Source organism: Mesocricetus auratus, unplaced genomic scaffold, assembly GCF_017639785.1.
Source record: "Mesocricetus auratus isolate SY011 unplaced genomic scaffold, BCM_Maur_2.0 Super-Scaffold_100006, whole genome shotgun sequence".
NCBI classification, from domain to species: Eukaryota; Metazoa; Chordata; class Mammalia; order Rodentia; family Cricetidae; genus Mesocricetus; species Mesocricetus auratus.
The window spans coordinates 33,900,351-33,911,126 of NW_024429190.1; the positions used below are offsets into that span (position 1 = coordinate 33,900,351).

General features: G+C 40.2%; 1 pseudogene; it reads right to left on the reverse strand.

The window, feature by feature from the left end:
* Nucleotides 1-6,048: 6,048 nt before the first annotated feature.
* Nucleotides 6,049-7,331, reverse strand: LOC101843467 (annotated as a pseudogene).
* Between the last annotated feature and the right edge of the window lie 3,445 nt (nt 7,332-10,776).

A 10,776-nucleotide genomic window follows, 5' to 3' on the forward strand; every position in this document is an offset into this window, starting at 1 on the left:
GGATTAAAGATGTGTAACATCCAGCTCTAAGCTTTCCATTAATTTCTCTGCACAAGTTGGAAATTTTTCTGGGTGGGATCTTGCCTCAAGGTTATCACTCACTTTATTCTATTTCTTAGTCAGTTTATCTCCTTGAGCACAGGATTTAGCTCTATTCTGCTTCCTGGTGCCCCTTTCTCAGTCTGTAGATTTTGTATTTATGTTTTCTCAGCTTGCTCCTTTTCATCATAAATCTTCATTAAAATTACCACTAATAACCACACGACAGAGCCTATACTAGGCTGTTATGAGATTTCCTCTGCCAATACAATTAATCCAAAACTCCCCACTTAGTCTCAGGCAGACACTTCTGAGAAGGGCAAAGAACAGTCACATTCTTCACCAAAATATTATAAGAACAATCTCTAGGCAACATTCTGAAACCCCTTGAGCAAGCCCCCAATAGTTCAAATGACTTTTAGCACCAGCACCAATGTCTTTCATGCTCCTGCTAGTATGGCCAATTATTCCTTCTACTGCTTTGCACACACAAAGTACCAAAATCCAAATTCCTCCAAACAAAACCATGATCAGGCCTATCACAGCAATATTCCAGTTCCTGGTACCAAATTCTGTCTTAGTGAGGGAGTTCTATTGCTGTGAAGAGACACCATAATCACAGCAACTCTTATAAAGGAAAAAATTAATTGGGGTGGCTCCCTGCTTACAGTACAGATATTCAGTCCATTATCATCACAGTGAGAAACATGGCAGCATGCAGGCAGACATGGTACTGGCTACATCCTGATCAGAAGGCAACAGGAAATGGACTTAGACACGGGGTGATATCTTGAGCTCAGGAACCTCAGAGTCCTCCCCCATAGTGACACACTTCCTCCAACAAGGCCCTACCTACTCCAATGAAACCACACCTGCTAGTAGTATACCTCCCTGTGAGTTTATGGGGGCTAATTACATTTAAGCTACCACAACATGTATACACACACACACAAACACAATCACACATATACATGTGTACACATACATGCACAACTCACAGACACACTCACATGTACACATATGTACATACACACACACACACAGACAGACAGACAGCAGCAGCAGCAGCAGTAGAGAATTGCTCTTTCTCCTTTTCTGTATATGTCTACAAGGCATTGGCTAATAACCTCCTCATGTGGGGAATGGTGATCTTCAATTAGTGTTCTAGTGTTCAGATGGGTATTGTTTCTAGAAATATCCTTGCAGATACACCCAGCTGATGTTTCATCATCTACTGCATCAAAGCTAGCATTCTGATGAAATTGTGCAGCAGGGAAGGAAGAAACAGTTGCTACTGCTGTTCCATAATACCATGACTCTCACTGTTTTCCACAACACTGTGGCTCTCAGTGTTGTTCTACAATACCATGGCTTCTTACAGCTGTTCCACAATACCATGGCTCTCACTGTTGTTTCATAATACTATGACCTATTAGAGAGCTCCTGTGATATTGGTCTGAGGCTACTTTGGGAGTTGCCATTTTCTGAATGATAGAAGTTAGACTGATCCTACCTGGAAGTTCCAGCCATCAGGAAAGGGTGAGAGCAGGGCAAGCAATCTTATGACTTAGAGCCGGTACAATAAGGATAAAATGAGGCTGGGAGATGCAGCCTAGCCAAGCAGCCTGTATACGCAGGCTTTCAACCAAATCCAATTCAGTTGGGAAGATTGGCAGAATGGATTTGGCAAACAACTTTCATTGCCGGGTGACTCCTACTCTGGTTTGAGTTTGTTGGCCAAGATGGTGGGGCTTTTTGGACTAGGGAGGAGTGAGTGCTAGTAAAGAGATGTAAGTGATGGGAAATGTCCTTCTGTATATATGTTTCTCTTGTTGGTTAATGAATAAAACACCGATTGGCCAGTAGAGGCAGGAAGATAGGCGGGCTAGGAGACAAGGAGAATCCTCGGAAGAGAGGGAAAGAGGAGGGTCTTCTGTGTAGAGACTGGGAAAATAGGACATATTAGGCATTCTCTGGTAAGATAAGGCCCTGTAGAAATACATAGATTAGTAGTTATGGGTTGATAATTAATATTTCTCTGTGTGTTTATTTGGGGCTGCAGGGTGGTGGGACCTGACAGGACAAGAACCTCCATCTTCATCTAAGTGAGAGGGAAGGTTGTGAGGCATGCAGAACAGTAGTGTGAGCTAAAGATGTTCCTGCTGACACAATGAACACAGTGTTTATCTTAGCTTATTTGTAGTTACTATAACAGAATGCCCGATACTGAGTAATTTATAAGGGGAAGAAATTTATTTAGCTCATAGTTCTACAGGTTCAAGAGCAAGGTATCTTTATCTGTTTGGCTTCTAGTAAAAGTCTTATGGTGGATGATAGAAACAAACATGTACCAAAGGGAGACATGAGCAGAGATGTTGAACTTTGTAACAACATACTCATTCTTTTGATAGCTAACTCAATTTCTAAGGAGCTACACTAATCCCTGCATGTTGTAGCAGCTTATACAACCTATTCCTCTTAGAGAAAACACCTTGTTTCAGTACCACAGCATTAGGAATTGAATGTTAGCATGGAGCTTTAGGAACAAATCATGTGAGTGTTTTACTTCTAGAATCACAGGATGGGACCCTTTCTAATTTGCAGAGAGCAATTTAGTTAGCAGTTAGATTGGGATGTTTGCAACTTCAATTTGTCTTGTCATAATTTTTAATTAAAACATTGGCACCTGCTCATGCTTCAATGCAGCCGAATATGAAGAAATGAGAACGTCAGCAAACACATATCCAGAGGATATTGATGCAAAAGCCTTCTCAAAAGCATACCCTCACAGTTCTACAGTTAGTTTTCCCCACATATCTTTGTGTTTCTGGTGGTGAGTTTTCTTTGTTCACGCATTAAGTACTCCTGTTTTCCTCTAGGGAAAGCACTTACTATGGCATTGGGTGAAGTTAATCACATCATTATTTTGCACTTGTAGCAAAACTCTCATGACTTAATGGTACTTCCTTAGTTGAGGGTGTCTGCAAACTGTGTGTTTATACAACAGAGACAGCCTGCTGTTTCATTTGTTTACTGTTGTCCTGCCATCTGTCCCTAATGGGAGTTGTGAATATTCTGGGCGAGGGGGTCTTCTTTTACAAAGACCCATCTATTAAATCATTGCTGGAATCTGTTGACATACAGAGGACAGGGCACACACATGCACGCACGCACACACACACACACACACACACACACACACAGACAGATAGATGACAGACAGACCGACAGACAGACAGAAAGATAGACAGACAGGTAAATAGATAGATAGATAGATAACACTTCTCCCTTCAACATCTATAACACAACTAAAATCCTGGATCTCAGGTGTACCAAGTGTGTCCTTCCCACCGTCTTCACCAAAGCACATGCTTGCTGTTGGTGGCAATTTGAAAGTTTGCCTGTAAGAAGCTTTTTTCCTTCCTCTTTCCCCAAAGAGCAAGTCTCTCTTGGGCTGTCATCGTCTGCAGATGCAGCCTGGTGGGAATGAATCCCTGTTAAAATGAGAAAGAGACCATTTCTTATCACGCCTGCAAGGGTCAGGGAAAGGGCACTTCTACACTCTGCCTTATGAGGTTTTCCCTCAGGGTCCCATCTGCCTCATCAAATTCTGCCTCTGCCTCGCTGATACCAGCCCCCTGGGAGTTGTTCTCAAAATCCAAAATCAATAACCAGAGCTGTCAATCACTCCAGGTTCCCTCCACTTTGAGGTGTTGCTTTCTTGACTGGGGATTTCGGGAGAGGCCTGGAGCTGTGTTTTTACAGCAACAAACTTAGTTCTCAGGGAAGTTTGCTAATTCCCACGATTAATTGCCTCATTAATGAAGGAGATTCACACCGTATATATGCTTTTAGCCAGATTGCCAGATGATTTTGAGAAGGCTTAATGTCAATAAAACTTTCAACGTTTCCATTAGCTTAGTCAAACAAGAGTTTAGCATGCCCCACTTGGGCAATCACTGTTCTGGGAGGCTACCTCGAATTTGAGTACAACATATATGCTGTAAGTTCACAGAGGTTGTTCTGAGAGGTTGGTGGCAGTGGGGTAGGCTATGGAAAAATTAAAATGAATTAAAAGCGCAAATTTGATCATTTCCAATGTGTCATGCAATGGGAAGTTAACATGTCATCCTACTTACTAAACACTTGGTTCAGGTTCAAAAGGCCTGTACATGCTTCACGGTTCTGTCTGTCCTTGGGGTCTTAGAACTGCTTTTGCTGTCCTCATGGGTAGCTTTTTTTCAGGTCACACATGCACGTGCTTCTCTTTGTCTTGATTCCAGGTGTGAACTACCATGCTTGGTGTCAAGTGGAATGTTTATTTGCTTTTTGAAACAGGCTTTCTATATGTAGCTTTGGAACCTGTCCTGGAATTTTCCCTGTAGACCAGGCTGGCCTTGAACTCACAGAGATCTGCCTCCTGAGCGCTGGGATTAAAGGTGTGCACCACTACTCCCTGACTAGAACTCTTATCATCTTGTAAGTACTCACTAGTTTGTGATTATGTGTGTGCCCATGTGTGTGTGTGTGTGTGTGTGTGTGTGTGTGTGTGTCATTGTCTTCCTATATAGCCTCGACTGTCCTGGAACTCACTATGTAAATTGTAGACTGGGCTCTACTTGATGGCCTTGAACTCTTAGAGATGTACTTGTCTCTACTTTCTGAGTGCTGGGATTAAAGGTGTGCACCACTACTCCCTGACTAGAACTCTTATCATCTTGTAAGTACTCACTAGTTTGTGATTATGTGTGTGCCCATGTGTGTGTGTGTGTGTGTGTGTGTGTGTGTGTGTGATTGTCTTCCTATATAGCCTCGACTGTCCTGGAACTCACTATGTAAATTGTAGACTGGGCTCTACTTGATGGCTTTGAACTCTTAGGGATGTACTTTTCTCTACTTTCTGAGTGCTGAGATTAAAGTTGTGCACCACTACTCCCTGACTAGAACTCTTATCATTTTGTAAGTACTCACTAGTTTGTGATTATGTGTGTGCCCGTGTGTGTGTGTGTGTGTGTGTGTGTGTGTGTGTGTGTGTGTGTGTGATTGTCTTCCTATATAGCCTTGACTGTCCTGGAACTCACTATGTAAATTGTAGATTGGGCTATACTTGATGGCCTTGAACTCTTAGAGATGTACTTGTCTCTTCTTTCTGAGTGCTGGGATTAAAGTTGTGCACCTCTACATCTGACCCTACGTGTGTGACTATTATAGCAAGAATTATTGTAATAATGATTATTAACAATTACTAATGCTACCTTTCAGAAACAAACAACATTAATATCAGTGACTATCATTTCAGATATTTTCCCTTGGATGCTTTAGTAAAATAAGACAGAACTGTTGGAGAAATTAAAAGTGTAATTAAAGAACAAACTTAAGTGTAAAATTTGAATATCTGTATAAATTACTACCATTTAAAATTTGATTTGATGATAATGGAAAATATAAACATTCAAGTGACTTTTTACTGTAAGGTTCATGATCACCACAAGGACTCTACACCTTACTGCCAAACACTAAGTAACTAACAGCACTATCATTTATTTTTACATTTTTTTTGAGACAGGGTTTCTCTTTGTAGTCCCAGATGTCCCAGAACTCACTCTGTAGAGAAGGTTGGTCTCTAACTTGGCCTCCCAGTTCCTCCTGAGTGCTGGGTTTAAGGTCAGCACTACCCAGACATTTTTTTCACATTGAAGGTCTATTACTGGTCTTGTTTCCAGAAACGGCCAAGATCAAGAGGAAACACAGGACATCCAGCTGCCACTGGGATGTCGTTACCATAGCATTCCATTATGCACAGAGCTACACAGACAGGCACGGAGTCACTATTGTGGTTAAAATTTGGCTGCATTGCTTGGGGAGGGATGAGGAATAGGGGTGTTATTAAAAAATGAAAACTTTGCAAAACTACGTGTCTGGAAGAGGACTTGGTCTGCTTCAACCCAAGAAGAATGACAAGATCAACAGCAGGTTGAGAAGACCAAACCATAGAGGATGAAGAGAAGACTATGGTCTGGGGAGACGGGGAAACTGGGGTGAAGGGATTGTTCTTTCTCTGCTGGAATCCCCCAACCCTCTAGTCTGGCAGGAAATGGGTAGCATGTAGTCTGCCAAGAGCAGATCTGGGGCTGCTAGATGCTCCAGGCAGGGGATAGAGGTGGCTCGCAAAGGCTTGCCCTCCGGGAAGATGACTGCACTGCCTCCTAGTTTTTCTGCCAGGGTCCAGGGGTCCTTGACCGGTTTGTAGCAGTTTGCTTGTAATTTATGCATGATCCCTGTCGGCCTCTTCTCTTTTTTCTAATATGAAAACCATTAAGTAACTTTATTAGACAATACTGATTTATAAACCTTGCTAGTGAGCTCTCACACTTTTCCATAATTTCCCAAGTTTTATTTATTAATCATATCAATTTACTCCTTGGGTTTAACCATGAAGACATGCTCATACATTTTTCATGGATATTATACCTTCATAAATAAATGTTAAATTGTAGTTTTATGAGCCCTAAAAAGTGGAAATTCAATAGAGAAAAATATTTCTGTTACAAATCTGAGGGAATATAGTCAACAGTTACATGATTTCCTGGTACTGCTAATGACTATCATTGGCCATGTGTGGCTTGAGTGCAGTCACGAAGTGTGTCTCTTCATACTCTAAAGACAACAGCATCCATCATATGAGCTGGACTCTATAGTCCTAGGGATGCATCATAAATGACCCCCACCCAGACAAATGGCCTTTTAGGGAGCTTAAATTTAGATGCTTACTGTGTGCTGGCCTGTAACCACTTGTCCAGTGGCTAGCATGGACTAGGTACTGAGCTAAATGCTGAAGAAACAGACAAATTCCTCCTAAATGTAGGCTAGCTTTATAGACTCAGACTCTAAGAATGTGACATTGAGAAGGTTTCTTGACTTCCAAGTTCATATTTCAGTCTCTTCTTGATGGCATCCTTAGAGCTGACAAAGAACATTAGGCTCTGAAGGCTTCATTATCAGATACCCAGATGATGAACACCAGGGCCTTACTTCTTGCTCCCCTTGGTCTCTCGCTTGAGTTGTCAAGAGCATGTCCATAGTCCTGGTCTGCCAGCATCTTGACCAAGGTGATGAAGGAGTCCTCCAAAGTCTGTCCCATATCTCTTACCAGGATCCCCGGGTTACCCTCCAGAATGATGAACTGTCCCCAGGCAGAATAGCACTGCCTTCTTGGGTTTCTTTACTTCTGGTGTTGAGGACTTGCACATCTTCCTATCACTGAGTCCTCGAGCAGCCACGCCAGAATACATCTTTCTGGAAAAGAAAGGGAGTCTTGGACAGCCACAGAAGAACTAAGCTGAGAGATGCAGCTGTTGACAGGATCCAACTGCAATATCACCTAAAAATGATTTTTTAATTTTTGAGATTATAATATAATTAATTACATCATTTCTCAATTCCCTTTCATTTCTTCAAACCCTCCCATATATGACTCAGTGCTCTTTTTCAAATTCATGGCCTCTTTTTTTCACTAACTGTAGTTATACACATATATGTTTATCCCTATACATATATATTTCTAAATGCATGAATACAATCTCAGGCTGTATAATATTACTTGAACATATGGTAGTATTCTTTTTAAACTACATTTAGATTTTGAGCTGCTGCCCTCAATGCTCTTATTTCTGCATTCTCTCCCCTCTATGTTTTGTTGGCACTAATTGTATAGCACTAATCTCAAGGTTCCTTAGGTGCCTGGTGTGTAATTTTCAAATATTCACGTTTAAACAAAGTCAAAAATTCATCCCCTCTAATGAACTCCTTCATCCCACAGGCTTAAATTTTGATTAAACTTATATAATATGATTGGCACTGTTGTCTGTTTTGGCTGTTATAAAGAAGCCCCATAGACTAGGTGGCTTAAACCACAAAAATATTTTTCAAAGCCTCATAGTCTGGGAAGTTCAGGTTTGAGGTACCTGTACATTCATTCAGTAACCAGAAGGAGCCCACTTCCTGAACTGTTTTCTCACTATAATGTGTTTTTGCAGGAGGACCTATTGGATGCTCCTATTATAAGTAAATTATTCTCACTCTTGAGGGCCATAAACTCGTGACCCAAACACCTCCCAAGAACCCATACTCAGACAGGGATTACCTTTCAGCAAACAGATTTTCGGGAGACACAAACCTTCCATCCAAGGTACTGGATTTCATTGGCAAGTGATGTTTTTCACGAGGACCAGAGGGTGGCACTGTAGGACTTCTGTTAAGAGAGCATCTAGCACCAACTGGGCCTCACTCAGTCCCCCCATTTCTTAGTTGTATGACCTTGGGCAAGTTGCTTTCTCAATATCATTGTTTCCTTATTCGAAAACTAGGGTTAATAAAAGGGCTGACTCCATGAGGTCTTACATGGATTAAGTGAGATAATTCAGGCTGTTTAAACTGCTTGGCATACAGTGAGTCCACTCCAATAACTCTGGTTAAGTCAGATCTCATGCTTTCCATATTGTCTACCCTAATTGTCTCCTACCAAGCTTAACAGTGGAGACCAAGAGATAAAACATTCTCCCTTCCAAAGTCCTTATCAAAACATTAAACAAACACCATTGTTTTCACGTGTAATCCCCTCCAAAGAGGATGCAGACGGCGCTCAAATACTACGGTATTTGATATTTCTAGACATGAAAGTGAATGATAATGGACAAGACAGGAAAGACCGATGAGTGGTTATATCCAGCCCCAGGAACCACAGGAGACTGTGCCAGGTGCTGGACCAATTCTCAGAAAGAGCTTCCCAGCGAGGAGTGTAGAGCAGCTGTCCCCGACAGATTCATTTCCAAAGTCAAGTGTGTTTTGCCTTAATACTGATATCACTCCTGTGAAGGTACATGCTGTTTTCTCAGATGTTGGTCACATTCTGATAATCATTTAACCTTTATTTATTCTGCATACCCCATGGTGTAACTAAACATCCCTGACTGCTGGGAAATCTACCAGAGATGAGACAGATCTTCTCTGGAGGTCCCACTCAATGAAAATTCCACACCAGTCACAGATGAGTCAGTTTCCTTGAGCCAGACAGTATCTTGAAGACTGATTTGTAGGCAGAGCCAGTATTTTTCATTAATAAGAAAAATGGGGACAATTTTGGGAATTCTGATGAAGCCTCCTCTTCTCCCTCCTCCAATTTTTAATTTATTTAGTTCCCTACTATACTTTTGACATTAGTAGCTTCAGCTATTCTGTTTCTATTGCAGGACCAGAGGAGGTCAGAGAATGTAGAAGAAAGTAGCATAAAGGCTTTCCACAATATCATTGGCAAATTCCTGAATCTTTTCATACATGCAATCTGACATTTTCAATTTAATTTAATGTGTGTTTTTAAGATACATCCTTCAAAGATTCTTTAGGCTCTGACATGAAGGTTATAGTGGTTTGATAAGAACAAATTAGGATGTTTTTATATTCATATTTTAAATTTTAGATAGTATTTAGTCCCTCTGAATCTTTAGGGTATTGGCTCTAGGATCCCTACGGATACTAAATCTAAGAATGCTCAGGTCCTTTGTATAAATGGTACAGTGCTTGCATGTAACTTCAACAATTCTGCTACATACTTTAAACCATCTCTGGGTTATTTAAATAAATAATACAATATAAATGCCATGTAAATGGTGTCATACTGTATGTTTGGCAGGTAATGGATGACAAGAGAAAAAGGTAAGTACTTCACTACAGATGTAATAAAAATATTTTCCATATGTTGTGGGTGAAACCTGAGAATGCAGGACATTGCTGAGAAGGGAAAACCATGGTCTTGGAGTTCTGAATACCTCCTACGTGACTGTGGGTGTCTTCAAGTGATCTCTTTAATCCTAAAGAAGTCATTCTCAAATTCTGACAATACCAGTTTTAAAGCACAATCAAGAAAAATGTTTCCTGAAGTTGGAACTCTTGATTATGAAGATTATCTTGTTAGGTCTCTAAATCAAATTGTATCCATGGCAATTAATACAGGCAGGGAGTAGTCTAGCGACACTCAGAGGTCAGTCTGTGGGTACCTTGGGATTTACCCTGAGCTGGATCTTGGCAGCTTTGTCAAGGAGAGATTAGAAGTTTTCTTCGGATATTGTGTCTTATGTTAGTGGATAAGACTTTGCTTGAAGAACTGTGCTTGTCTGCATGTGGCTCCAGAAAGCTTAAGGTGTGTCCAGTGACTGAGAAACTGGGTTTTACTTAATACTGATTAATTAATTAATTAATTAATTAATATGGACTTAAAGATGAATATGTAACAATTGGAGAGGAACTGGAACACTGGAACTTCCTTTTCTAAGATTTTAGTTTATGAAGTATAAATATAGAAACATTATTTCCCATAAAAACTTATCATGTCGGGTGACATGTACTAGGGATGTAAAATGCATATCATACTTTGGAGGCTTAGTATATAAAAATGAAAACAATTTGTGAATAAATATGTGCATTGATTATATGCTTAAAGGAAAGCATTTTGGACATAGTTGCTTAAATGAAATGTTATTAAAATTAATGTCATTTACAAAACATTAGAAAATACAGAACATTTAAAATTACATATGTAATTCTCATAGTATTTGTATAGAAAACTTTGGTATAGACCCAAAATTCCAGAAAGTATTTGTTTCTTATAAGGAATTAATATGTTTTTTGTTTTCTTTTTTCAAATACAGTATAAAAATTATAACGAAATCAATCTATTTAAAA